Raw genomic sequence first — 26,464 nt, 5'->3', positions numbered from 1 at the left:
TACCGCCAACATCACCATAATTGATTTAATTTACCCCACTAATATTTTGGGAGAATAGAAATTATCAGTTAAACATCGATATTTTTTACCACCTAAACAATTCTTCATTATAACACAGTATCACGTGGTCACATTCTTCCGACGTTTATATGTAACCTTGAAGCCATCAAATACGCAGTGTATTTGTGATTTGCTGAGTGCATGTTGCGTTATGAGGGGGGGCATGGATGAAAAAATATGCCCTTTATGTGGGGCGACAGAAAGCGAGATTCACATACTATTAAAGTGTACGAAAACCGGGAGGTGGAGGGAACAGCTCCTGAGGAACAAGTGGTTCACCGTTGGTGAAGAGTTGGCCTTCAAGAAAATTTTAAGCACTACGAATGACACGGAGGTCAGGGATGTAGGGAAATTTCTGTACAAAGTAAGATGTAAAAGACAGGTCAAAATTAGGAATTTAGAACTGCCACTGGGGTAGAAGGCACGAGAACAATACGAAAGAGTTATGTAAATAGTATTAGGGATTAAGGAATAGTCATGTAGAGTAGCATTAGTGAATAGTTGTAGTAAGCAGTAGTGCTAATAGTGCTACGTATGTAAGGACTGTGGCCGTGAAAACCTGGTGTTAGGCGACCACAGATCTCTGTATATAGTTCTAAACCAAATATATTATTATTTACTATTATTATTATTATTATTATTATATAATTAAAAGAAAAATAATGACTATTTGTAATTTTGCAAAATTGAGCTATTGGTATTTATTAGCTAATATAACCTTTTTTGTTCTATTTTATTCATATATAGTGCGATCCTACGCGTTTAATGTTGATATATCTGGTCTGTTAATACAAGTTACTTTGTGAAAACACATGGTCGTATCTTAGCTATTCCAAATGGGTTCATCTGTTACATAATACAATACCGACCATTCAATACATGCATTAAATAACTTCTATCAATAGATTATCGAAAAAATTCACACTTGAACTTGAAATGAAATAAAAAACAAGCAGCAATTAAGCTATGACATCAAATATAAAAGCAAATTAACACATAAATAGTCTTTACTTACTTACGCCACTCCCTTGAAGGACTTTAGCCTCCTTATATATGGCAGATTTCTTAAGCTATTTAGATATTCGGTAAGACAACTTTGACGAATGATATTCAGAACGCACAACACAGAAAGACGAAGACAAACATCAACGTCTCGAACCTACGATTCCAGCGTCAGAAAGATCCGGGCCGATGCCCCAGACAGCGACCACTGTGACCAGTTCATAACAGAATAATAGCTCCTTGTACCACGAACATGCAACAACGGAACTTATTATGTAAGATTTGGGGTTTTCACAAAGGTGAGTACGGAACTTATTATTTAGGAATTAAGAGTAGTCGATAATATGATTGTATGTAACAAGTTGATTCATTTGGAATAGCCAAAATGTTATCACGTGTACAAATATGCACAGAAAACACGGATAGTAAAAATATAGCAAACGGTGTTAACTTAGACACACAGAGAATCTGATACATAAAGAAAATGCATTAGAGTTGAACAACACAACTACAAAATAAGAAATATCGACTGATTCATTTGACAGAATTACAGCTAGCTTCAAATAAACTTTTTTAATTTACGATGTTAACCAAGAACTCATATATCGCATATTATTCCATAAACTGATGACTACGTACATACAGCCATGTGCCACTTCTCTTTTGTGTAGATGTCAATCACATCAACATTTAAGATCAACTAGATTAAAAAAGAAAGCTTTAGCAGCCTTATAATAAATTATCAACCTCCTCATAATATTTTCGCAGTGGTGTCTTGTAGGGAATCCCCGATTGTGGATTCCCCACCCGACCCTTGACCTCTGTGAATGGTCATTCTTATTTTAAATCCGTTTTGACGTCATAACGCGCGTCATCGGCTTCTAGCTACCTCTGAATTTTGTACAGTGACTGATCAATAATGATAATTGAACCCTCGACTATAATATCAGCGGAAAGTCCAACTGATGATTTGCCAAGGTGAGCTGACCGCAGTGACGGAAGTCAGTGCTGACAGAAGCTGTTTAATGTTTCCGATAGGATAGCTCTAAAACACGTGCAAACAAGTATGGAAATTCGTATGTTTTCTTTTCAAGGCAAATAAGTTACCAGAATTTGAATGCACTGAACAGCAATCTATGTAGAGCCAGCGTCATCTGTCTCTGCGGCGTAGAAAATAACTACGATCCGTGACTAGAAATTTTGTCTCCCTCTCCACAGGTCACGGAAAGCAAATTATTTATTTTTACCCGAGCAGGACAACACGCAAGTTCCTTTGTTTCTACATGGTAGTAATTTCTAGTCTACTTCCACATGTGTACCCGAATTCCGGATAATAATACAAAACTTATAATGTAAGGGGTAGGATGCAGAACGCAGAACACGCTCCAATCCTAACCTTACCTTCACGCAGCACATTCCGTTATATGACGCGGTCCCTTGCGACCAAGACATGGCAGTATAACCATCATACCAGGTTCGCAACTTGACGATATCTTGTCAGCCGCGTGTAAACAATGTATACTTCAAATAAGCCAGGCCAAGAGTACCAGGATCGAGCGAGCTTCAGGTAATCACAGCGGCGAGTATGAAGATGGCTGTCTTCTGGGTTGTTGCTCGGTCTGGTAGTTTACCGATGTTTCAAATGCACTTGCTGCCGCCATCATCAGGGCGATGAGTAAGTCGCGCGCAAAAAATAAGTTTGAGACATAGGAGATGGCATGACGCGCAACCCACAAGACAGCCATCTTCATAAACCACTAATTTCTTTGCATTCAGTGACCCTCTTTTTGTGTACATAATGTGTATAAGTTTCATATAATTATCAGAATAAACAATCATTATTCCCCGAACATATTAACCAAATGACCTTTGTAATCGAAAAAGTCGTGATTTCTTTGAGGTTTATTTATTTATTTATTTAGTGTTCTGTCTGAGGACAGGTCCATATGAACAGGATCCTTCCATCCTTTTCTCGGACTGGGACCTGTTCATATACGTTCTTGGCAGATGATCCAGAAGTGGTTTGCCATTGCCTTCTTCTGTGTGTGAATGGAGTAATTGTTGGGATGCCACGGAGAAACCGGGGAAGCCCCCGGAGGAAAACTCCGTGTTGCCTAGACCACGGCCTTGCCCAACACAAGTACGAAATGAATTTTCAAATACTATTTAGATGAACTTCAAGCTTCAGAGGATTCACGAAAAAAATCCAGGTGTTCTTATACGACTGCGTTTAAAAATTATTCTTCAACAATCTTATTTTTGAATGACCCCAAATTTCTTCCCGTTGTCATTGCCAATTTAATGTAAATCGTCGTTCCTTGTGGCTGTCTCGGTTGGTTAGCCAACGCCGACTACAGCACCGAGGCTTCCTAGCAAGATGCTAGTTTCTCTCTGTAATACTGATCAGAAGCAATTAGTAATTGCTCAAATAAACTGCCCCCTCATTTCTATCTTCGAATGAAACCCGCACATTTGCGCTAGTGAAATCTTACAATTGACTCTGAAGAATTTCGAACGCCACTTTCTGAACTGCAGCTTCAAATTACTTTCGCACAGCTTCTAACTTAATCGGTCTATAGCAGAACCACATGAGTCCATTGTGTGAGAGAATTGAGCCATGTTACCATGGCAATCTCCGAGGGGTAAATTCACAGTCTACAAAAGAAATCATATCGGCCCAAGCCTTTACTGCGCGTAGGCAGCCATTTACATAATATGCCTCCTAATAAAATAACATGTGTTCTGGACTCATGCTATTTTTCTACTAGGTTTTGGTTTATGTCTTAACATAGAGAAAGCACGGTAACCCACAGCGGCTTAAACAGGTCACCACAGGAGTAACAAAAGATATAATCATATGCAATGTTCCTTCAGTATTATGTGGGTAATTGGCAAACCAACATAAGTCCAAAAATTGATTTTGCTTATAACTCTACAAAGATTTCGGTCAAAGATGAAGAACTTGCCACCTTTTCTTTGGGAAAATAAATCAAGTGTAAAATAAATCGCATGTATGCTAACATAATTTTAGTAGAATTTCTGGTCTGATGGAGGTGAGAATGTCTTCTGGGTTGTAGTGCCGTGTAGTCTTATATACGTTTACCAACGTTTCAGAGGCCCTTGCTGCTTCCATTATCAGGGGAATGAGTTTTACTCAGATGCCAGTCACATTCATGTTTCTGTTCTTACGTTTTTCATAAAAGAAAATTTTTGTAGACTAATGTAGTTTCACATATAACGTATTTCGTTGAAATCTGTAGCATTCATTGTAGTAAAATAAACATGAGTTGAAGTCATAAGATTATGCCCATGAAAATAACTGTTCGTTACAAAGGTTAATAACCGAGTATTTTGAAAATTGCACGTGTTTTCTTGTCTGAGGATGCTTGAGTGTTGGTCGCTGAGCCACAGGCCCTCACAGAAATTAAGTGGTATACCTGCTGAGTCCGCCAATAGCCTATTTGTCTCCGTCATGCGCAGATTCGTGCCTTAAAGCAATGCTCATAACAGCGAAGTTGATTAATTACAGTCGGTAACATAATGTGGAGGACGTTTTTTAAGTGGTCACGTGTGCTGTTCAAGTCTCAATTAATCAAAATATTAAAAATTATAGTAAATGTGCAGAAAGACTGATAGAGACTGAATATCCATTGCACATTCGAGGACAGAAACGGTTCCACACTTCTGACAGAAGGAAGAACTTTAAGTCTGCTGCAGGTGCCATAAACCAGGAGCTACAGTTTCTTCTGACTGAGAATTAACACGGACAATGTCGATCTAATTTAAATAACTTTCAGATTTTTGAGGTTCCATCAATACTCAAAGAATGGCACATGACACACTGATTTACTAAAGGCTGTCAATGTTAAAAATTGCTTATGCTTTAAGAAACGTCGTCATCTTATAAAAGACGAATAAATTCCAGAGGATAATAAAATAAAACCCACAAGTGATTCCAATCCCACGAGCTGATTATATATAGTAATCCGTAATTAGTTTTATTTGCGTCATAAAGTCACTAAAGTAAGTCTGGTAGCCGACTAATGTGATTCTGGAACTGCTCTCAGTGACGTGCGGCCTTCGTAAGTGCACTGCTATCAAGAAAATTTCCATTGCGTTAATTAAGCCAGTCCGAAAATAACTTCAGTTTTGTGACAGACTTTTTTCCGAACACTGGTCACGTCGATAGGCATGGTGTTCACTAGGCCGTGACGTCGTGCGTCATGTGATTTGACTTACGACCTGGAACGTCAGACGACTCTTGGTAATTGTGGCATTTTGGAATCTGTGGAGCGTACACATAATCGGCGGTTACAAATTTTAGCGTGGGATTTTGAGTTGAACGCCGATCAGAATCTGAAAGCAAGATAAGGCCTCGGCTTAGTAAGAGAAATTTACACCGAACTGCGATAAAAACACTTTAAACATCTTTATGGCTTCTCTTTGTCTCTGAAACCCGTTTATACGTGATCATGTTAGGCGCAATATCACAGGCCCCGTTCATTCAACTCTCAACTAAACGATTCCAAAGATCCGTCTACGGTTCATGTCATTATCGGACGTGCATGTCTGAAGACGACTCTGTAGATACCAAGTGAACATTCGTAAATAAATACTGCAGTGAAGTAAATTAACGACGTCTCAATCACGAGTATGGGTCGTGCCGACAGATACATTGTCTGAATGCTACAGTTGCGTAATCAATGGGATATATCGGATACACGTCATCACGTTACCTTTAAGTCTCATGACCGTGTCTTCCTCTCAGTGTTATCTAAAAGTGATATTCTTATATGTTCTTGAACTCTGAGACAGGATACCAGAAAAAACTGTGGTTGCTATAATTCCACGTTTAGCTTGCTTGAAGTTAGAAATGTATCTCCTCTACAGATGTAAATTCTCAGATGTTTGCTTACGGATACGCGGATTTAAGACGCAAATCGAATTGTTATAAAGACACAAGATGTAAGATGACGTATGGAGCACTTGCAAGTAGCCTTGTTTCTGTTCTTTAAAAAAAATCTAATGTGGGCGTTTGATTAATATGCTTCTGTGTAGTATGATGAACACAAGTCCAGTCGATTACAGGAATGGAAATTTACAGCTCCTACCTTCTGGCAGTTCCGTTGACCGCAACACTTTCCGATCTGAACCACTGCATTGTGAGTCCAAATGATTACACATTTCTGCACGTGTCGGACACGCGCGATATCTGGCCACAAATCCCAAAAATCAAAGAATTCTTTTATTCGTTTTTCATCAGAGCACAACTGACCCAGCCTGAGTTCCGTATCCGATAGACAAAATCGTTTGTACGCAGAGGAACAAATTAGCCTACACCTTGAAGTATCAACCAGGCCATGAACGGGACCTGCCAATTTCAGGAATGGGAATGAGGAGACGCTCATCTTCATAACGTGATTATTTCGTCTCGAAAAGTGGCCACCCGATTCACAATCAGCTAGCAATCGCAGCTCTCAGAGGCGATAAGGTACCCCTAACACCCAATCTAAAATCTTTACGCTGTGAACAGTTGATGATTAGATAATTATTAGATTTGTAACGTTGGCAGTCAGACGGTAATCAAGTAGGTTTTATTAAGTTTTTACCAGCAATAAATCGCACTGGAAACAGATCATGGACGTCCAATGCTAAAGCACAGATCTATCGATCGATCTATCGATCCCGTGTTTATGAGTGAACTATTAATATCATTTTTACATTTGTTAAAATCCTTATGTCAGATACAGGATTATCGAAAAGTCAGTTAACCCACATTAAAATATTAATTGATGGTTCTAATCCAATACGATTATATCGACGCTAGGTAGTCAAGATAATGAAAGCGTCGTTAAATAAATTGTATTTAAGTAAATACATTTCGATTCGATTAATAAACACACAGTATCGCTGTGACTACACAAGAGCTCGCGCCAGACCGTCAGTTGTGTTGCAACAGTCGAAGTGAAAGGATGTCTTTTTCACAAGAGCAACGAGTGTTCGTGGTCGAAAACTACCCGGCTTCTCGTTCTTAACTTAACTTGCCGTAATGAGTCGAGAGATGAATTTATCGATTTTCCTGTGTTAAAGAAATCGACAATGTCTCGCCCGGTAAACCGTTTGAGGGACACTGAAGGCGAGAAAGAAACCGTTTTGTGTTAAGTGACCACAGTTTGGGCGATAGCTGTGAAAATTTGTTTCGCTGTCCAAGAAAGTCACCGAGAAACTTTATTTTCATAGTGGGTTATCTTATGAAAGTTTGTAAACGGCTACACAAATTTTAAAACTTCATCCTGCAAGACGGGGCTACAGAGCAAAGTAACAAATGCAGAGATTGAACGAGTTCGAAACTTGTGCCCTTCTCGATCTATCGCATCGGACTTCTCTCTTCGGGTGTTTTTGAAGAAATCAACCCGCGCACATTGGAAGAGCTGAAATAAAATTCAGGGCTGTGCATTTCATACGTCATCGAAGAATCTCTTCACCGGGTTGCATCAGACATGACAAAAGGGTAAACCGCTGAAAGCAGTCGACATCCCAAACACTTAATACAACAGCGTATTTTTTTTATTTTTTCATTTTGGCAAATATAACGTTCGTCAGACATGGGTTTCGCCAGTCATTATTCGCGCACTCTGCAGCACCCCGTTCCACAACTGGCTTCCACTCATTACCACTATGACATAAAATGCCTCGTACTGTCTATGTTTCGTCCTTGGTACCACAAGAAAGCACATTATACAACTTTTTAAAAAGTGAACTTATATTTATATTTATGTTAAGACTCTAGATTTCCAGGCACGCATAATTGATATCAAGTTATTTTAATTGTAGACTTTAACAAGTAAAAATATAATATTAAAGCATCATGCATAAACAGTAGGACGATTCTAATGCATGATTATAACAAAAAATTGCATTGCGTTAAATCTTTAACGAAATACGTTTGTCGGCTAACTGCTTGCTGTAAACTGTACTCATATGGCACCAGATATTCATAAGTCTTAAAGTTGATAAAACTCAAATTATTTGGTAGTGATATTCCCTCCACACCAGATGCAATGGCTGCACTTGTAAATCATCAACTAAGATTACATGTTGGCATCAAACATGTGGTAAAGTATCATCACGTGGTCTTCTAGAAATAGAAGTGACATTTCACCGGCATTAGACAAACAGTATTTGAAGCCACTAGGAATGCCCAATCCTTTCATGGTTCTGAACCGGCTAGAAGGTAAATGATTTCTGCAGGCGAGGAAAGACAGAATCAGAGTCTCGCCATTTTGTTTCCGATGTGTTAATATTTTAATATTTTCCGTCAAATCACAATTTTAATAAGATAATAAAATATTTAAAATATCATTTCACGTTCCGCATCGAATGATCGATTTACAAGTTGGAACGTCTCTTACGACATGTTTCGGTTATATTTAACCGTCCTCAGGTATAAATTAGATTGGTAAATTTAAAACTCGAATTACAATCATTTACAATGTTATGCAGTTTATTGAAATGTTGTTTTCTATATTACTCCATATTTATTAATGTTTTATTTAAATCATTGCTTTACAGACTAATATTGAACATCAGATGAACCACGCCATATATAAAAAACAATTACCTTCATTCTAATATATAAGAGTAATCTGATAAGAACATTTCAATAAACTGCATAACATTGTAAATTATTGTAATTCGAATTTTAAATTTACCAATCTAATTTATACCTGAGGACGGTTAAATATAACCGAAACATGTCGTAAGAGACGTTCCAACTTGTAAATCGATCATTCGATGCGGAACGTGAAATGATATTTTAAATATTTTATTATCTTATTAAAATTGTGATTTGACGGAAAATATTAAAATATTAACCTAATTCACAATATGACGCAAATATACTACCTTCCGATGTGTGATCGTAACTCGCCGTCTTACCAACCACAGTATTCATGCATATTCGTCCCTGCATTCAGGATTAACACGAAGGTCTCCAATATTTTCGTGTGCATGAGTTCGGTTTTTCGTTCTAATTTATAATTCAGTAAACACGGAAGCCTAGCTTTGCAGATCTTCTAATTACCTTATGTTATATATTTTATTATCCATTACCCCTGGCAATAAATATAATAGCTTTCATTTATGGTCTGGTCTGTAAATATGTTAATTATCTGCCTCAATGACGGCGTTTGGCTGAAAACATAAACCTGGGATTTTAAGCACAGCGAATAAGTAACATCACGCAAAGGAAAATAGAACCTACAAACAGTTTCGCATAAACACACGTGCGCACAACATACGTTAATTACCGTACTGGACGGATGGAAAATTTTAAAATCGAGGCACGTTTTATTGATATATACGACTATCTGATCCAGAGACACACAAATTGACGGTCTGATCTAAAAAAATGTCATCAGGTTACTTTGTGCCAGTACTGACATATGATCCATCCATTATCACAGATCTTCGTAGAATCAACGTCTCTATAGGTTCAATGTCTGAAGATTCGCTTTATGAAAACCACGCTGTTTAACTTTTTCTTTTAAGATTAATGGGAGTTTGTGTTGTGATGGAACGAGAAGGATGAAAATTAACCAAAGAAGCTTTTGCTGTTGGTATTTCCTGCATGAGAAATCGAGACCCTCTCCCTGGACCAAAGGAAGATTCCCAGCGCCTGCGGTCCAACGGCAAAGTCGACACGTAATTGTGGCGTTAGGTTAGGTTGCAGCAGAATTATCTCCCGAAGTCCTGTTTACACTCAGCAGCTTTCAGATTTATGGCAAATACCAATCTAATGAAACGCCCATGTGACCTACAAGCTGAATTACAAGAGCGAGGCCTCTCAGTTGACTGTGCTTCACTCTCTGGTGGACTGCAAGGTCTTCATGGCATGGAAATATATCGCACAGATTCTAGAAACCGGATCCATTGTGCAAAGTCCACGTGTAGCGTCTGAGTGACATTATACCTTTCTACTAAGTAAGTAGAAGATGTTTACAATTCTAAATTAATATCAGATTAAACACTTGGTCAGAAGTGTCTGAAGTAGAGTACGTTAACATTTAACTAGACTATTTATTACCATGTTTTATCCGGATTGTCCCGCGTCGTAGCCGCGCGGTCTGAGGCATCATGCTTCGGACCGGCGATACGGAATGCGCGCTGGTTCGAGTCTCGGGGGAGAAGAAATTTTCTCATGAGATTTCGACCGGTGTATGGGACCGGTGCCAACCCAGCATCGTGAGGAAATTGGGGAGCTACAATGAGTAGCGTAATCCGGTCAGGAAAACCAGCAATGGCTGGGGATTCGTCGTGCTGACCACACGTCACTCTGTATCTGGTTGGATGATCATTCACCTCTGCTTAGGCATGTGAACGTGAGACCAGCAGTCAAGCTAGTCGGCTTTGGCTCTCAGAGGGCTGTTACGCCACGGATTTAATTTTAATTTAATATTTTATCCGGATTAAATGCTTTTTGTAGGGATGTCAAGAGTATTTAAATTATACTGGAGATTTCTTGCCCGAAAATAAATAAATAAATCTGACGCATCTAATGCCACATTTCAGATGCTGCCTAATAAATAGTAACAGCAATTAGGAAGGAAATAAACAGTGGAGGGTGTATTAAATGCACTGTCGGCACGTGTACACGCGCTCAGGTTCTAAGTACTTCCTGTACGTTCTGTATTCTGTCATAGTGTAAACTCACGGCGTGACCAACCTGCATTTTACAACTGCCGAGTAAAATACATAGCGAGTCTCCTTTTGATTTCCACCACGACTTCTAATTTTCGAAAGTAGGTGACGGAATTTAAATTTTGGGCCAGGTACTGGTGATGTCGGATGTCGTTAGAGACACACCTTAATTCAAGGCATTCTTGAATAAAAATGTAACCAACCCAATCTATCAGTTGTCGGTCTCTATATCACTCATGCAGAGAAAATATGACCCTGCAACGAATGCACACTTCTTGCCCCTTTGATAGGCTACTTTCCGACAATAATCCCTACCTTGAACTGACTAGAACCTAAACTACTTGTTTTTATACATTTGCGTCATACGCTAGCCCAAAGGCGGCTGGACAAGATACCTCGTGGGGGGGGGGGGGGTGTAAGTGTGGAAAGGGTCGGGATCCCGGATCTAGTTCTGGAGACTTCCTCACTCGGGAACTCTATCTTTGAATCGATAGTCAGGGATTTTAATCGATATGGAGTTCTGTACTGATATCGGGTCATTTTATCGTGTGACGACGTTTTCCGCTGCGCCATGACGTAAGAAGTCCAGTAAGAAATACTGCGTGTTTGCTTTATTTGTATTTTACACACTTCTCTGCTTTTACTTTCATTACTAAACTGTCACGGTTTCAGATACACTTTTTTATTTCCAGCTAATAACCAGCTGAATATCTTGCCACTTTCCTTCCACGGATGAAATTTACTTTTCGACACGCTACTTTTCAATAACATTCATTTAATACAAGCAATTATGTGCTGGCAAGGAATTACACAATACATCTGTACGCTGAATCAATTTCAATCAATTCTTATATCAAATAATTTCGTCGGTAAGGAATCAATTCACCGTGCCATAGAGATGCTGTGCAGGAGACTAAGCCCAACAGCGACTTACGATCCTCTGAGAAACATAAACTGCACTGGCATGGTCGGAGAAACCTTAGCCACGGCAGTGGAAATCAATTTTAAATGAAAGGACGAGAATATTTAATGTTTAAATTGTCAGCATCAACGTGTAACGCAAAAAGTCGGGCTATGTAAAATCAGGAGTTACAACGAAGCTGTTCCATTTTCGTGTCATTGATGTTAAGTTTCTGTGACATTGAACAGCCAATGTGAAGACTGGAACAGGATTGTTTGTTATTTCTACACTATCTTTTCTTGTTAGTGGATCTGAAACGATGGATTTACACAGTCAACTGCGTCTCTTATCCTTCAATTCAAATTATCTGCTTCGTCGAGTTTCCCTCTAGATATCACTCTTTTACGCAGTCGCTAAGGTCAAATTAGCGGATTTGAGGTCCGGAGATCGAGGTGGCCGTTGTCTCGAATCTCACTTTCCAATCCATTATTCTGGAAAATTCTTGTTCAGACTTAAAAGCAATGTTGAAGAAAGGAAATGTTGAAACAGCACATATTATATTTACCACAAACTGAAGACAATATCGCAGTGCAGCAAATCCCGAACTTCTTCAGGCAGAAATCATTCTTAATGGTTAAAATGACCCCTTCCTGGGATTATAGATTTTAAGAGGTGTTTCGAAAACGTGTCCACCTCGATCTTCGGACCACACTCCACCAGACTTTAATATAAGATAACAAAGAGTAAACATTGATGACACGAACAAACTCATGTGTACATTGAAGACACAATTTCGAGTCTGCAACTGCAGATGTTGTTCATTTGGTGTGCAGATAATTGCAATACTCGGGAGAGACACGCAAATTTCTCACGCCAACCTCGTTAATTCATCATTTATCACAGCGGAAGTAAAGGGCTACATTGGTTTTATATTATAAAATACTGACTTTAATAAAAGTTGTAGACGTATACAGTATATCAAGACCATTAGATACGTTAGCATTGTGCATACATTTGTTTAGGACTTCCTGCATTTTCCGAAAAAGTCTTATCGTTCGGTACAGACACATTAAAGTTGTCGACAGGAACGAAGGCGCAGAGTGAGACTGCGAAATATAAATTGCGACGTTGTCATCGCTAATAATTCTTTGCGCACCAACAATACTTATATAACACGGTATGGCGACATCGTGGACTGGCAAGCTACACGCGTGGTAACGCACCAACTACACTTGCGAGCGTACAGCTGGAGACTGAGGGCACTCGACAGCAGACGCCCAAAGGCGTCAAATACTCTCCTGGCGCCTGTCTACATAAGTAAAAAAGTTATTAATAAGTGACAGATAGACTGATGAAACCTCCATATTTTCTACCAAAATACAGAAAGTGTGTTATTAATATTTCCTATTCACAAAGTTGTCTTACAGGCAGAATTTGAGTCGTTGCCACGATAATTTTACGCCCAAGATACAGATTAAAATAGATCGGGATTTTCCCCCCAAAAAACCTTGAAGAGATTACTCACTCGTAACACCAACAAGGGCACAAAGACAAATAATTCTGACCGTGTTCAGCTCCTCTTGGGATCACCTTCCTCACAGCAAATAAAGTATTTGGTCATATGCAGACCACAGGCAGTTAAGAAATCCAAACCAAAAAAACAAAGTCAATATGTCAACTTAGATGTAAACACGTATAAACGTTCCAAAGCAGACATTTGCGACGCACAAGACTGCGGCCGTTTATATACTAAGAATAGCCTGACAGAGGGTGATCTCTAACGTCAACGCTGACCTTACTCTGGAATCTGGACTGATTATACCGGTCGACGGGTAAGTTCCATTCTCTAGTGTTCCAAAGAGTCTATGCACTAGTATACTATGTAAACATGAGATATTAAACTTTCACGGAGAACGGATTAAAAGTCTTGTCTTCTGGGATGCGACAACGTATTTTGTAATTCTGTGTAGGTAATTACAAACGTTTCGGCGAAACCTACTGCATCCATCACCAGGGTTGAAGTTAGTCACGACGGGGATGCGAGGCGTTTGACACACACCACTTTCCAAAACTTTACTTCATTTTGAAGATTGCTGTATTCTGGGTTGTTGAGCCGTGTAGTCTGGTAGAAGTATAATGACGATCCCCCTGACGATGGTGGCAGCAAGGACCTCTGGAACGTCGTTATACTTCTACGAGACTACACGGCGCAATAATCTAGAAGACAGCCATCTTCAGACTCACCGCCGATAAATAACCTCAAATCCTACATTTACTTCATTTAAATCATTCGTTCTGCTCTTATACAGGGTGTTCCACGACCGTTGCGGAGCTACATTTCAAGGTGCACGCATAGAAAAATAAAGGAAAGTATTGATCAAATGTATGCAATACTATGTCAGACAAAGTACTGAGTCAGAAAATGTTAGATATAATCAACTGATACCGAATGTCAGTCTACTGTAAGATGTGGGAACATTCCATGACGTCTACTTCCGTCGAAACGTTTCATTCGGCAAGGTCACAGTAAAATAAATTCATTTTTTTAATCGTAACTCAATTACCATCAATATTAAATGCAAGGGCCGTATTCTGTCCTGAAATAAAGCCAGAGAGAGTAACCGGTTTCTAAGCGAGATATTACAAAACCAAACGAGACAAGAAAAAACGTTGCGATTTAGCAACACATTTAATTATTATATTCCAACACAACACCGTTTTAATATTCACAGAAGTTGCTGAAAAGGCTCCCTGTTTATTTCAATGCACGACTGAGTTTATGACGCCAGGATTTGGTGGTACGCTAAAAAAAATCCACGCAAGTGTCGTATTTAAGTCCCAACCTTTTGAATCAATCGTCGAAGCTCGTCCCGTGCTTCGACTGTTTTCTAGAATACTGCATATCCTTCATGTGACAGCATCATAGATCAGGCTGGCAGTCGCGAGGTTCTCACGGCGGAGGCCCAGGTTCGCACCCTGGGCAGTCTATGTGCAATGTTTGATGGACAAAGTAGCTACGGGACATATGTTTAGTCGAATTCTTCGGTATGATACGACCCCCATATTCGCTCATGTATCACCTGGGGGCTGGAAAATTACACTTTTGACTTGATTTCAGTACTACAAGAAACATATATTTATTTTATATAATTAAGAATCACCCTGTATATACATAAAAAGTTTCAAGTTTAATTGATTCATTGCTTGCAGCTCTCGAACCAAAGTCAAATGCCATGCAGTCGCAAGCAACTGCGATGTAAAAGTGAACACAGTATTGGAAATATAAGACACAGTTATAAAGAATAACTGATATTGTGGAGGTTATACAAAGTAACGATCATATGGAATTCCTAAGTCATTACGGTGGGAAATGGTGGAAATAATACAAATATAGAGCTTTAACTAACATCAGTTTTTTACCCGAACAAAAATGCAAAATAACTCTGAATAATTTCAGATGCAGTGCAAAAACCCTCCCATTAAAGGCGAAAGGTTAATTTTTGTTTGTGTTAATAAGTATTAAATTGAGAGCTCAGTCAGTATAGTGACTGGATACGGACTGGACGACCGGGGTTCGATCCCCGACGGAGGCAGAGGATTTTTCCTCCAGCCTCTGCGTCCAGACCGGCTCTGGGGCTCACCCAGTCTCCTATCCAATGGGTACCTCGGTCCTTTATCGGGGATAAAGCGTGGCCGGTGCGTGATGCTGACCACTCACCTCCATCTCGTGCCGAGGTCAAGAATTAGTAGGAGCTATTCCCTCCTCGGCCCCTAAACGACCTTCATGGCGTATAGTGGGACAGCTTTATTTTACTTAATAAGTATTAAATTACATAAGGGAAACACGACAATAAATATGAAAGATTAAGGTAATAAATTCAAGAGTTTCATCACCATGTGTTATGAAGCGTTTCCACAACTCTTAACGCCGACAAAGCACTGACCTGGCGTTTGCTTCCCTGGTGTAAGACAATGAATTAAGTGGCAGGGTTTCAAGATCTAAGATTAATTATCATCTGTTCTTACGCATACGTTCCAGGCTAATGAGCATCTAATGAGTTGAGAAAAAATAATAATAAATGTTTGGCAGACAAAGTTTTTGAAGAAGGTGATGGCATCCATTTTCTCGGAATTCGAATGGAGACCACATCTTAGCCGGTAATATGGCCGAGGTTCGAATCCCATGCCTATCAGATATATAAATCTAGATGTTCAAGATGCGGTATTATAGTTTTTTCCTATAAAAATACTTTTGAAAAGCAAAAAAAATACAATAATTCACTGTCTCTGAATTATATGTTTCGGCGCGACTGAGCCATTATCAGACAAATGTGTTAAACAAAACAAATCCGAAGGTGTACTCATAATAACTTTTTCCTCGAGTTATTCACATCAAAATATATAAATAAGAAGGAAATAAAGTATAAAGTACTGCTATAAGATAAAAGTTAAAGCAGCGTATTTCAATAATCGAATGCAATGTTTAGTAGAAGCCCGAAGATGGCTGTGTCCCGGGTCACTCGTCGCCCTGATGATGGAGGCAGGAGAACCTCAAATCTTACATTACAGAAGATGGTTAGGATTTGAACCAAACGCAAAATACTGTATTTAATCTGTGATTAATCATATATACAGCTCATTCGAAATTAATAGCAGGAGGATAATAGAAAAACAATGTAACCGAACAGCAAATAGTTCTTATATTGCTTACTGGATGCCTGCAATACGTTCCTTACTGGAAGTGTACAGTAAGAAGAGATGATTTGTATTTGTAAAGAAGGATAAGACTTCTCCGGAGATCATGAACCGTACACACGAGACTTCTGGTCGCACTGATTTCTGTAGCAAATTCTTTGTCTCATATGTTTGTTGGTTATTATACACAGCAATCATTTTCTCATCAGACATAACCGTTGGAAAACATCTCTATAAGAGAGAATTTTCCTTACGCGTTTCACAGTTATTGCAATATTACAGCATGAACTATATAATACTAGGGCTTTCTCTGAGACTACCTCTGCAAATTCACTTATTGGGCTTAACTAGCGCTCCTAAACAAAATCTGTACCGAACGTATGGAAAACACAGCACTGAATTATACTGGAAAATAAATGCAATTGGAGATATATTGGAATGGAAGTGTACCGTGGTCTATTTGAGAGTTATATTTCGGATTCTGCTAGAAATTATTAAGAAAAATCACAGAAGGAAGGTTCAAATAAGACATTCGTTAAACATGCGGATATTTCAACCGAGTACTTTTAGGGTACAAAGTCCGAATGTTACCGCTGCAGCAATCAGTTAGTTAATTATAGTAAGCCAATGTAATTAATTCTCAGAAACTAACAAGTTGGCCTTTTTGTTTGAAACATATATGAATACGTAAAACAGAGGCAAAGACAAAAAGGAAGTGTCGGCCTTGAAAGCTCAACAGGAGAGAGGTCATTTATGACGTCAATTTGGAATTCAATTAACGAACAGTCAGTGGAGACGTAGAGTGAAAGCGTTAGAGGGACACCTCTACTACTCTAATTACTGTCCAAAATTCTGCGAACTGCGTGTTTCTGACCTTAAAGAAATATGTGTACAGACTGGTGCCACAGCCCGGCTTAACTGGCACTCAGACGGTAATGTCTTCAGGACATAAGACTAAACTAACACCGAGGCAGCAGAGCCCAAAGGTTCGACATCGCTAAATCTACACTAACGCCACTGAAAACTGAAAGTCTCGTAAGCTTGTTCCATCCACACAATAACCTATTTCAGCAGCAAAATTCTGCATTCATCTCTTGTCTCCACCTTACCCGCAAGTCCAGACCATAAGAACTTCCTGCAACTTACAAACATCGGCGTTCCGTCTTATGTAAATCCTGAGCTAATCACTCCTATCGTTTCGAGTTAAACTACATTTCTAAGTCAGTTGTATTTAAATATTTGTAATTATGTTTCATAATCACAAGAAACCACTCCACATGCCTCTGAAATGTAACTGAAAACACTTTAATTCCTTATATGATCTTTGATGTTTTGGAAAGAAGAGATGATGAATACACATGAGATGAGAGAATCTCACAGCGGTCAAGATAAAATGGTGATCTTCAAGGTTGCGATGCCTTTCGACCTGGTATTTAAATACCAGTCCTGAAGATGGAGACGGCGTGTTGCAAAATGTTAGTTCACACGGCGCCATAACCTAGACGACGATCGTCGACGGAATGAGAAGTTTACGAACCAAATATGAATTAATACTTTCACAATATGACCTCATAATCTCGTCATTAACATTATTCATGTCTGTTACAACTGCTCTCAGATATATACGTTGAAATATTCCCAATTGATTGATTACACTACTTTCTTGCAGATATGGTTTCATTGCCATGTCGATTCTGTCTTATGCGCCAACTGCTCTACTGACCTGTAAAACAATTTCTGCTTCATTCAATAATGACTCCTGGTTAATCAAGATTTTCCACAAAGGATGGAATTTAAGACCGATGTTGAGTTTCACTTATAGCAACAACGGGACGCAGATTCGGGTCGCGGATAAACGAGAAAGACAGGGGAAAACTATTTGGAAAAATCTATGTGGGCGATGTTTGAAGGACATAAAAATAATATAAAGCTGTATTCCACAAAATCATGGGTTTACATACGACCTGACCAGATTTAACCACACTAAAAGAAAGTTTTATCGAAATTATTGGGATGCCTGTTTTTAGTCTGGAATTATAATGAAAGCTGCAAAAATGTACTATGTACTCATTGTTTCTAAACAGGTTTGGCTGATTTAGATTATAAACTTCTACAATGTTAGTGTGGTACTGCTTACCCAAGATTAAATTAGCAGTTCAGTCCCGTGATAAACCGCCCTGTTCAATATCTTGTATTTCCCTGTGGTTTTCAATCTGGTTCTGGTACTTCTCGGGCTAGCAGAATGTAAGGTGGTTTAATGGAGAAGACACCAACGTTTCGAGAGCCATTTTCGTCCTCGTCTTCAGGGTAATCATCATCCTGATGATGGTGGCAGCAAGGACCTCTGAAACGTCGGTAAACTTCTACCAGACTACACGGCGCAACAACCCAGATGACAACCAACTCCTTTGCTAAAACTGTTTATTACTAGCCCCATCTATAGAGTCCACTGGTAATTACAAACACACAGATTTAAGGAGTAAACCAATTACTGCAGATCAGATCCCACATTATTTGTCAACTTCGCCCCTTCCTTCTACGCGCTACCGTCACTGATGTTCACCAATAAAAAAGGTATAAGACAAGCAGACTAACAGAATGTTATTTTCTTTATGGAAAGAGAGAGACAGAGAGGAAGTATTCTATGTCGCAGAAGCCTCAGTGTATTAAAGGGCGTCACGAAAATACAACGCAGAGAAACTGTAAAAAGGTTAAATATGCGCAGCCATTGAATACAGTTTATTTCCAAAGAATAAAACCACTTTACTCCCAGTTCCAGTACCTCATACCAAATGCTTGCGAAGAAAGGCACCAAGCTCAGTTTCTGTCATGAATCACATTCTCATTCATTGGCCTTCACATATCTAATTTTCGGCGTACAAACTACCGAAACGGTAAAGTGTGTTCAAATAAGCACGTCTTAAATATTTCGGAACGTATCTCACTCCAGCATTGAAGTCTCCAAGGTATCACGTCTGTATCCCTCGTTGAAGTCTCCATTATTCCATGCGTTCGATGGTCGATGGTTACTCGCAATTGTTGCTGTCAACGAAAGCTTCTTGATCTGTGTGTTGCGAAAATGTGCAATAAAATATCGTGCACATAAATTTATCAGAAGAGCAGTAAGAGTAGTTATTGGCGAGACCACGTTCATACCACAGACCTGTGCCACTTATCCATTATTAAACAGCCTTGATACTCTCTCAGTTTCTTCCTTTTCTTTTCTTACATACTGCGATTTACAAAATGGCCGTTTTGAACTCAGAACTTAATCTTCTGTCAGACTTGTTATTTATTACTTGTTTCTTATTTGCTTATATACGCGTCAAATTGTTTAATTGATTATCCGTGTTTTAATTTAACGACCCTGTCAGTAACTCGTATTATATAACGTCGAATCATATGATTCATGAATAGGAAAATATATGGAAGGAAGCGATCGTGGCTCGTTCAATACCAGAATTCGCCTGGAGGACTGAAAAATATCACAACAAACTTCAATCAGGACGACCTGTCTACGGCCAGAGACTTTAGCCACAGAACTTACGAAAAAGAAACAAGAGATCTAACCAGTCGACCTCGATGTTTGTTAAATTACTTTTTCCTAAAATGCTGGTAAGGCCATGGTACTAAGTACGCACGCATGTGGAGGTCGTATTTACGTCATGTAGTATTAACATGATCATCCGTGATAGCTCAGTCAGTATAGTGACTAGCTACGGGCTGGACGACCGGGGTTCGATCCTCGACGGGCTCTGGAGCCCACCAAGCATCCTATCTAATGGGTACAGGCGTTCTTTCCTGGGGGTAAAGCGCGGCCGGGGCGTGATGCTGACCATTTATTCCCATCTAGTACCGTGGTCAAGAATGAGTAGGAGCTATACAATCTCTCCCCACCAGCGACCTACATGGCGTGTAGCGGGACTGCTTTACTCTTTTAGTATTATCAGGAGTGTGATTTAGGATATTCGACAGGCTGCACACGTGGCCAAGGCGGAAGAGGCAACAAAGTCATGCAGAATATTGTCTGGGAAACCCCTTGGAAAGAATCCACTTGGATGACCGAGAAGGTGATCGGAGTATAATATTTAAGATGAATTAATAGACAAGTTGGGATGATCAGAGATGGATACAACTGTCTAAGGACTTTCTAGAGTGGCTGGCTTTAGATGTGATTCATTACTTATTTCCTTCACCTGATACAGTGGACAGTGGTTATGGCCTAAAGAAAATACTTGGTTTGCAAAGCATCGTTCCTTGTAAAAAAAAAATCAGAAGGTGAAGGCAGCATTTCAGGGACACCATGCTGGTCCAGTAATTCACGTACAAGCCAAGTATTCGAAAGTTACTGACCAAGACCGATCGCGATCGTTATCACCAACAGTAATTAAATTAAAATGTCAATGACAACTAATCACTAAAAGACGGGAGTAGAGGCAACCCCCGAAACGTAGTGTCTGTCAAACACACCTCAGACAATTTAAAATGTTCAATATAATATCTCTGTTAATCAAAATTGTCACAAACCTCTGGAGAATGGCGTTGAGGTGTATTTGACATTAATAGGAACGTGTCCAGAGATCTTTCATCATTCCACGACGTTTAAGGAACTTTAATATCACTTCGTGTTATATTCAGTCCGAGTCTCCACGTTGAGAAATTCTAGATGCATATTAAGTCCTTGATGTACTGATGTCAAACTACGTTGCATAAAAGTATAAAAATAATTATGTCACAGGAACGGAAAACTAATAGCATGTGATGGGTCGGCTTGCGGGGAACCCGAATGTGTCTGGCAGGCCTGCAATCATTTTTTTTTATTCTTTGTGGCAGTCCGTCTTCAACGTATATAGCTCCCCAACACTTTCACTGACGCACTATAGGCAGATGTGATTAGATAACATTTCTTCCGCACAGACCAAATTATTTCATCGGCATCCTACTGTTTGCACCCAAACATAAAAAAACGTGAAGATACTTTACACATCCCTGGTTTACACCAACATAATCGAGCTTCGTGGCCAATTGGTTAGCATACATTTCAAACACTGGAGAGTCCTGGGTTCAAATCTCGGTCCGGATACAGCCTACCCTGACAATTTCCTTGTGCATTTCCTCAATATTGTCAGCGAAGTGCCGGGATAGTAGTCACTGCCACTTTTCCCGACTTATTTCAGATTCATTATTCATTAATGACTATCATCTGACGCTGTATGTATGTTGTGAGGTGCGCTCAGCATCGTTAAACAAACCACAACACACATGTCTGACACACTGCTACGTCACGAGTTAACGCAATCGGAATGACATGGTTCGAGGCAGCAACAAGTACAATTTAGCCTCGACCCTCGGAGCAAGGCTGTCGGTATCAACCATCCAAAAATGTAAAACTGAATTTCGAGTTAAACTTTCGTTACAAGCTTGATTTTAAAATTAATGCATAAAGTGTTTGTGAAGTATATTTCCCGATAATAACCGTATACATAACACACTTGGAATCCTTTGCCAAGGACAGGTGGGAAGGTGAACCACTGACGTAACTACTACAATTTGTAGGCGAAGGTCGTACATTTCAGGTATAGGTTATATCTCAGTGATCGTTGGACCCGAATTCTATTATCGTTCACATAATCAAATATATGTAATCAGGCTGTCTCATAATTCAAATGCTGCCTTGCCTACTACTGAGTGAGCTCTTTGGTTGGTTCAACGGTAGTCGCCAAAGCGTCATTTTTAAATAAACGACAATGACCTTGGAATTGTTGTGGAAATGAAAGTCGGTGTTTTCTAGGTTGTTGCGCCTTGATGATGGAGGCAGGAGGCATCTCTGAAACGTCGGTAAACTTCTATCAGATTACACGGCGCAACAATCCAGAAAGTGGCCATCTTCGTATTCGCCGCAAAGGAAACCTCAAAACTAAAAGAAGTTCATGGGCTATAGGGTGAGTTCTGAATCCCACATTTGAAACCGGATACAAAGAGGAATCATTACTTTTCCGGGGCTTAACGAGATTCAGGATGCTGTTTCGTGCATGACGTCACCCTGCTGTGATCTGATTTTGACTGAACCGAAAGACCAGCTCGAGTACCTTTCACACTGAACTACTCCGACAATGCGAGTATTTTTCCTGCAGACCACAATGCAATCGATTATCTAATCCCATTTGTAAAATGCGGTCCCCGAAGTTGACGCACATGGAGATTAAATCAGACGACAGGCGTATTCTGCTCCGCGTGACGAAATGAAAGGACGACGTGTATACTTATTAGGGAACAAATCGCTTGTGGTTGTTCGTCGTAACGCACGTTTTCTCCCAAACTGCAGAGTGCTCAGGCCTATCGAATGGCATGAGTGGTGCTAAGTAACACGTCTCTGTAGCCTCAGACATCAGGACGTGGATATTAAACGACGTCAGTACTCTGGAAGACCTTGACCAGAAACGCCCTCATAAAGCCATTTCGTGGGATGCGTGCTGATGACAGCCCTCCTCCCCGTTTTCTACTCCGAAACTACTGTCTGCTGACACGAACATCAAAAGCCTCTGGCGTTAAACCGCGTGCCGAAAGACGCCATTATTGAAAGGTGTTCACTAAGGAATCCGATGTTTCACTTCGAAAGCAGAATGGCTTAACTGCTGACAAGCTGAGACTTTGGCAAAATAATTATTTGCTGCCTGCAGAGAACGAGCAGTGTGCCATCTTATTCCATTAACCTGCAACCTTGGTACTAGACCTTATCGCGTTTGAAGACTTGATTTTGTTCTGTCTGGCATCGCGATCGGAAAAAAAAAACTAATCGATAACACTTCGTACTCGACGGTCCGTAGATCGATTGACAAGATCACTTTGCCACGATCACCGGGGATTACCTCAGTTCCTGTTGTCAAAAGTCCTGAGATTCATGAATATTTCGATTCAAATGTTATATAAATTAATTATGAGCCTGAAATAGTCTAAAGATATCAATCGATCAATCAATCATTTATTTAGTTGAGATCTCGTGTTCTTGCGGTCAACAGCTCTGTTATAACTGCCATTAATAACAATATTCTTTTACATGTTAATCTTAATCACTGCAGTTCAAAGATACGGGGACCACGCCCTGAGGGCAAAGCCCCAAAGTAAGTCAGGCCGAAAAGAGTAAAGGACTGGGGAAGATCACCGCTCAGACGTAATCTGGGGTGCATTTCCCCGGCTGGCTTTGAAAGGAACCCTCAAAATGTAGCTCATGGGTTCGCTTAACCGCTTGGGGATGCCTTGTGGTTGCCCAGTTTGCAGAGAAACCCCAAGGCAGAAACTCGCCTCACTCGCAGTGAACGATGCTCAAGGGGTTTTGCCAAACGCGAAAATTTTCCCCTGGCCTAGACACTCCTGTTCTTCGCCAGCCTGGTTGCAACACGAGTGTAAGACTGACGTAAGGCCACTGGTTCAATTGACTGTTGAGCAACATTGACCCTGGGCCGCATTAGCGCTTCAATGACTTACTAGAGCTGTAACATTTGTAGAGTTCAGAATCCATCTTCTGGCCCGCACACTCAAATCATTACTCATCTGTTACATCTGGATGAATAAAGTAAAACAAATACTGTATGAAATTTGAGGTTCCAACGACGGTGATGATGTCGATGGTAGTATTCTGGATTTCGAACTCTGAAGATGAATGAAGCATGTTCCTACGAAACGTCGCATCGTCCTAACAGTCCACTTGGTATAACGAATCAAAAGATCTGCACGGACTACAAGAGCAGCTGAATGTATAGAACTCGCGGATACGCGGTGGTACAACTAAAATACTTCAAAAATTACACTTTGAAAGGCAGTAACAAGGAGGATACCGATTTTAAAGATGAGAACGTTTATGAGACGTTTTGTCACATTAAATTATATTCCTCGTTTACAAGATTACTGTGTGGATGTTCGTGTGTTTCCGCACTCTGTGTTATAATTCTTCATGCAAGGTGAAACAATTCACGTAATGGCCAGGAAGCAGACAGCACGGAAGGCCAACATGGCTACACTACGTATTATAAGAATGGTACAGTACTAACGTATATTTTTTTTATATTTCTAACCCCGTCCATACGCCTCATATTCCGTTTACTGTGGCAAGTGTATGAATGAAGTGATTGGTTACAGTTGGGGCGGTCATAATTCGATGAAAGACGGATGTCTTCAAGAACGTTTCATAGCCAGAGATCGTTAAGTCGACCACACGTCTCCACCCAGCGCACGATATTTAACCGAACGTCAGCTGTAAGCCGCTATGGCATGGCGTTTAAAAATCGGGATTCTTTACCTCACGATTTGGATTGTCACGGCTATCATCCCACCACAGAAGTTCGCCCATTTCCCGTTAACGACTAGAGACATTGCATAACAAGAAGACAAGATGTCAGTCGGTGCTAAGAAAATGTGGACACGGAATGTGCTCAAAATCTGTTTCAAGATTCTAAGTTATTGAGCCGACAACCACACGCATGTGACTAAATGTATGAATGTTATTTATCACTTAGATTAAAACTGGAAAAGCTATATTTACACAGGAGGCATCTTGGTGACCTTTATATTATTGATGTTTTAAAGAATAAATTTGTTGTTCGTCCATTACGTCTGCGCATAACTTCTAGGTCAATCAGAGACTACTTTTGCTGTTTATCGCAATTTTCCTCAGCCACATGTGGTTCTGCTATCAATGCAGTCTGCAAGAGGTTACTGAATTATTTAATGAAGATTGTATTTTACATACTGATATCAGCCAGCTCCTTAAATCAAAACAATTGTTCTCTTCTAGTGTATTTACTTTTAATTATATTTTATTGTGTGTTTATTTTAGCATTTACAAGTAATTGCGATCTCAGCTGTTGTCAAACAGTTTAATAAATGGATTGAATTATTATTATTATTATTATTATTATCCCATCTCTTCACTACTTTATGGGGTATTTACTTCCATGTACCCGAGACAGACCTTGTCCCTAAGGTACATAGGGCAGCAGCTATTTCCGGGATCCATATTGTGCCACATGTATTATAAAATATTTTACAATACATGTGACACCAAACTACTTCCTTCATTTCTTCTCTTGTCCAAGCCACTCTTGTTTTTCTTGATTGATTTTCTTGAGAGTCTTGGGCTTGTTGGCTGTGCGTGTCCATGGTTGGCCTGAGTTGAGTTACCTCGTTGCCGTAACCAACCTCAGCCCTTGGAGTACCTAGGCGACCTGTACTCCACATCTTTGTCTTTTCATTCTTCGGTAGTAGCTGCACTGTTGTCCACACTTTGAACTAAGGGATTATTTATCGAGGTTTACTCCTCTAGATCCGCCGTGTTCTGTTATATAACAGGGTCACCTCTAGTCGGATGTGGCTCTTCACCACGCACGGACGGTCTTGAGCAAGGAGAGGCTCTTGGATGCCTAGCATCTGTATTGCGCTTCACTTACTCCTGGGTGGGTGAGGACCAGTGTCCAGCATAGTCAGACTATGATGGTGATTATTATTATTATTATTATTATTCTTTCTACGTCATTGTTTCTTGGTTTTAATCAGCGCGATACACATGTTCCAAACAGTGAACTGCTTCATGTACTTCCAAACATTAATGAGTTGCTCGTTTCTGTAGCGGACTATTCTATGGTCACTCATCAGACCTTCGACTGCCTCGGCGTAATTATGTCCAAGCGAATATTTATTTCTTTAAAGTAATTAATCTGATTGAGATCAGTAATTTCTGTGTCACAGAAAATCAGATTGACTCTGCATTTTATATTTTCATTGGAAGTGTTTCACAGGCTATTAACGAAGCCACTGCTTTTGTAAAATAAAACAGCTCGAGCTTTCTTCACTGGTGTTCCAAATCACTTACATATTACATAAAAAAGAAAAACGTCCTTCAAGAAACATAATAAATCCAAATTTGATCATTACTACAGTACTTTTAATATTATCTAAAAGTAGCCAAACCTACTATTATTAAGGAAGATAGGTTAGTTTGGCTAAAACTATTTATGATAATTTGAGGACCTAACCAAACCAGTTCTGGAAACATATTTCCAAATTTAAGAGAATTTTTTTGAATTTCGAGACAACATTATTTCGAAGCAACAG

At 39.7% G+C, this 26,464-nt stretch overlaps 2 protein-coding genes and 1 long non-coding RNA gene across 4 annotated transcripts in view; 2 read left to right on the top strand and 1 right to left on the bottom strand.

The window, feature by feature from the left end:
- The window catches only part of LOC110840611 (uncharacterized), a 356,302-nt gene that overhangs the window by 77,624 nt on the left and 252,214 nt on the right, over positions 1–26,464 (bottom strand). The gene's annotated exons all lie outside the window — the stretch shown is intronic.
- Positions 1–26,464, top strand: part of LOC110837022 (scavenger receptor class B member 1) — a 162,225-nt gene that overhangs the window by 47,687 nt on the left and 88,074 nt on the right. The gene's annotated exons all lie outside the window — the stretch shown is intronic.
- On the top strand, positions 842–25,253 carry LOC110837032 (uncharacterized). The gene is made up of 3 exons (XR_002545549.2): positions 842–1,361; positions 22,149–22,299; positions 24,494–25,253. It is a non-coding gene; the product is annotated as an uncharacterized LOC110837032 (long non-coding RNA).

This window comes from Zootermopsis nevadensis, unplaced genomic scaffold (genome assembly GCF_977971745.1).
Source record: "Zootermopsis nevadensis isolate Lab colony 2312 unplaced genomic scaffold, Znev_1.0 Znev_ptg000008l, whole genome shotgun sequence".
Taxonomy (NCBI): Eukaryota; Metazoa; Arthropoda; class Insecta; order Blattodea; family Termopsidae; genus Zootermopsis; species Zootermopsis nevadensis.
The sequence above is the reverse complement of the archived record's forward strand: the minus strand, read 5'-3'. Positions and strand labels throughout refer to the sequence as shown.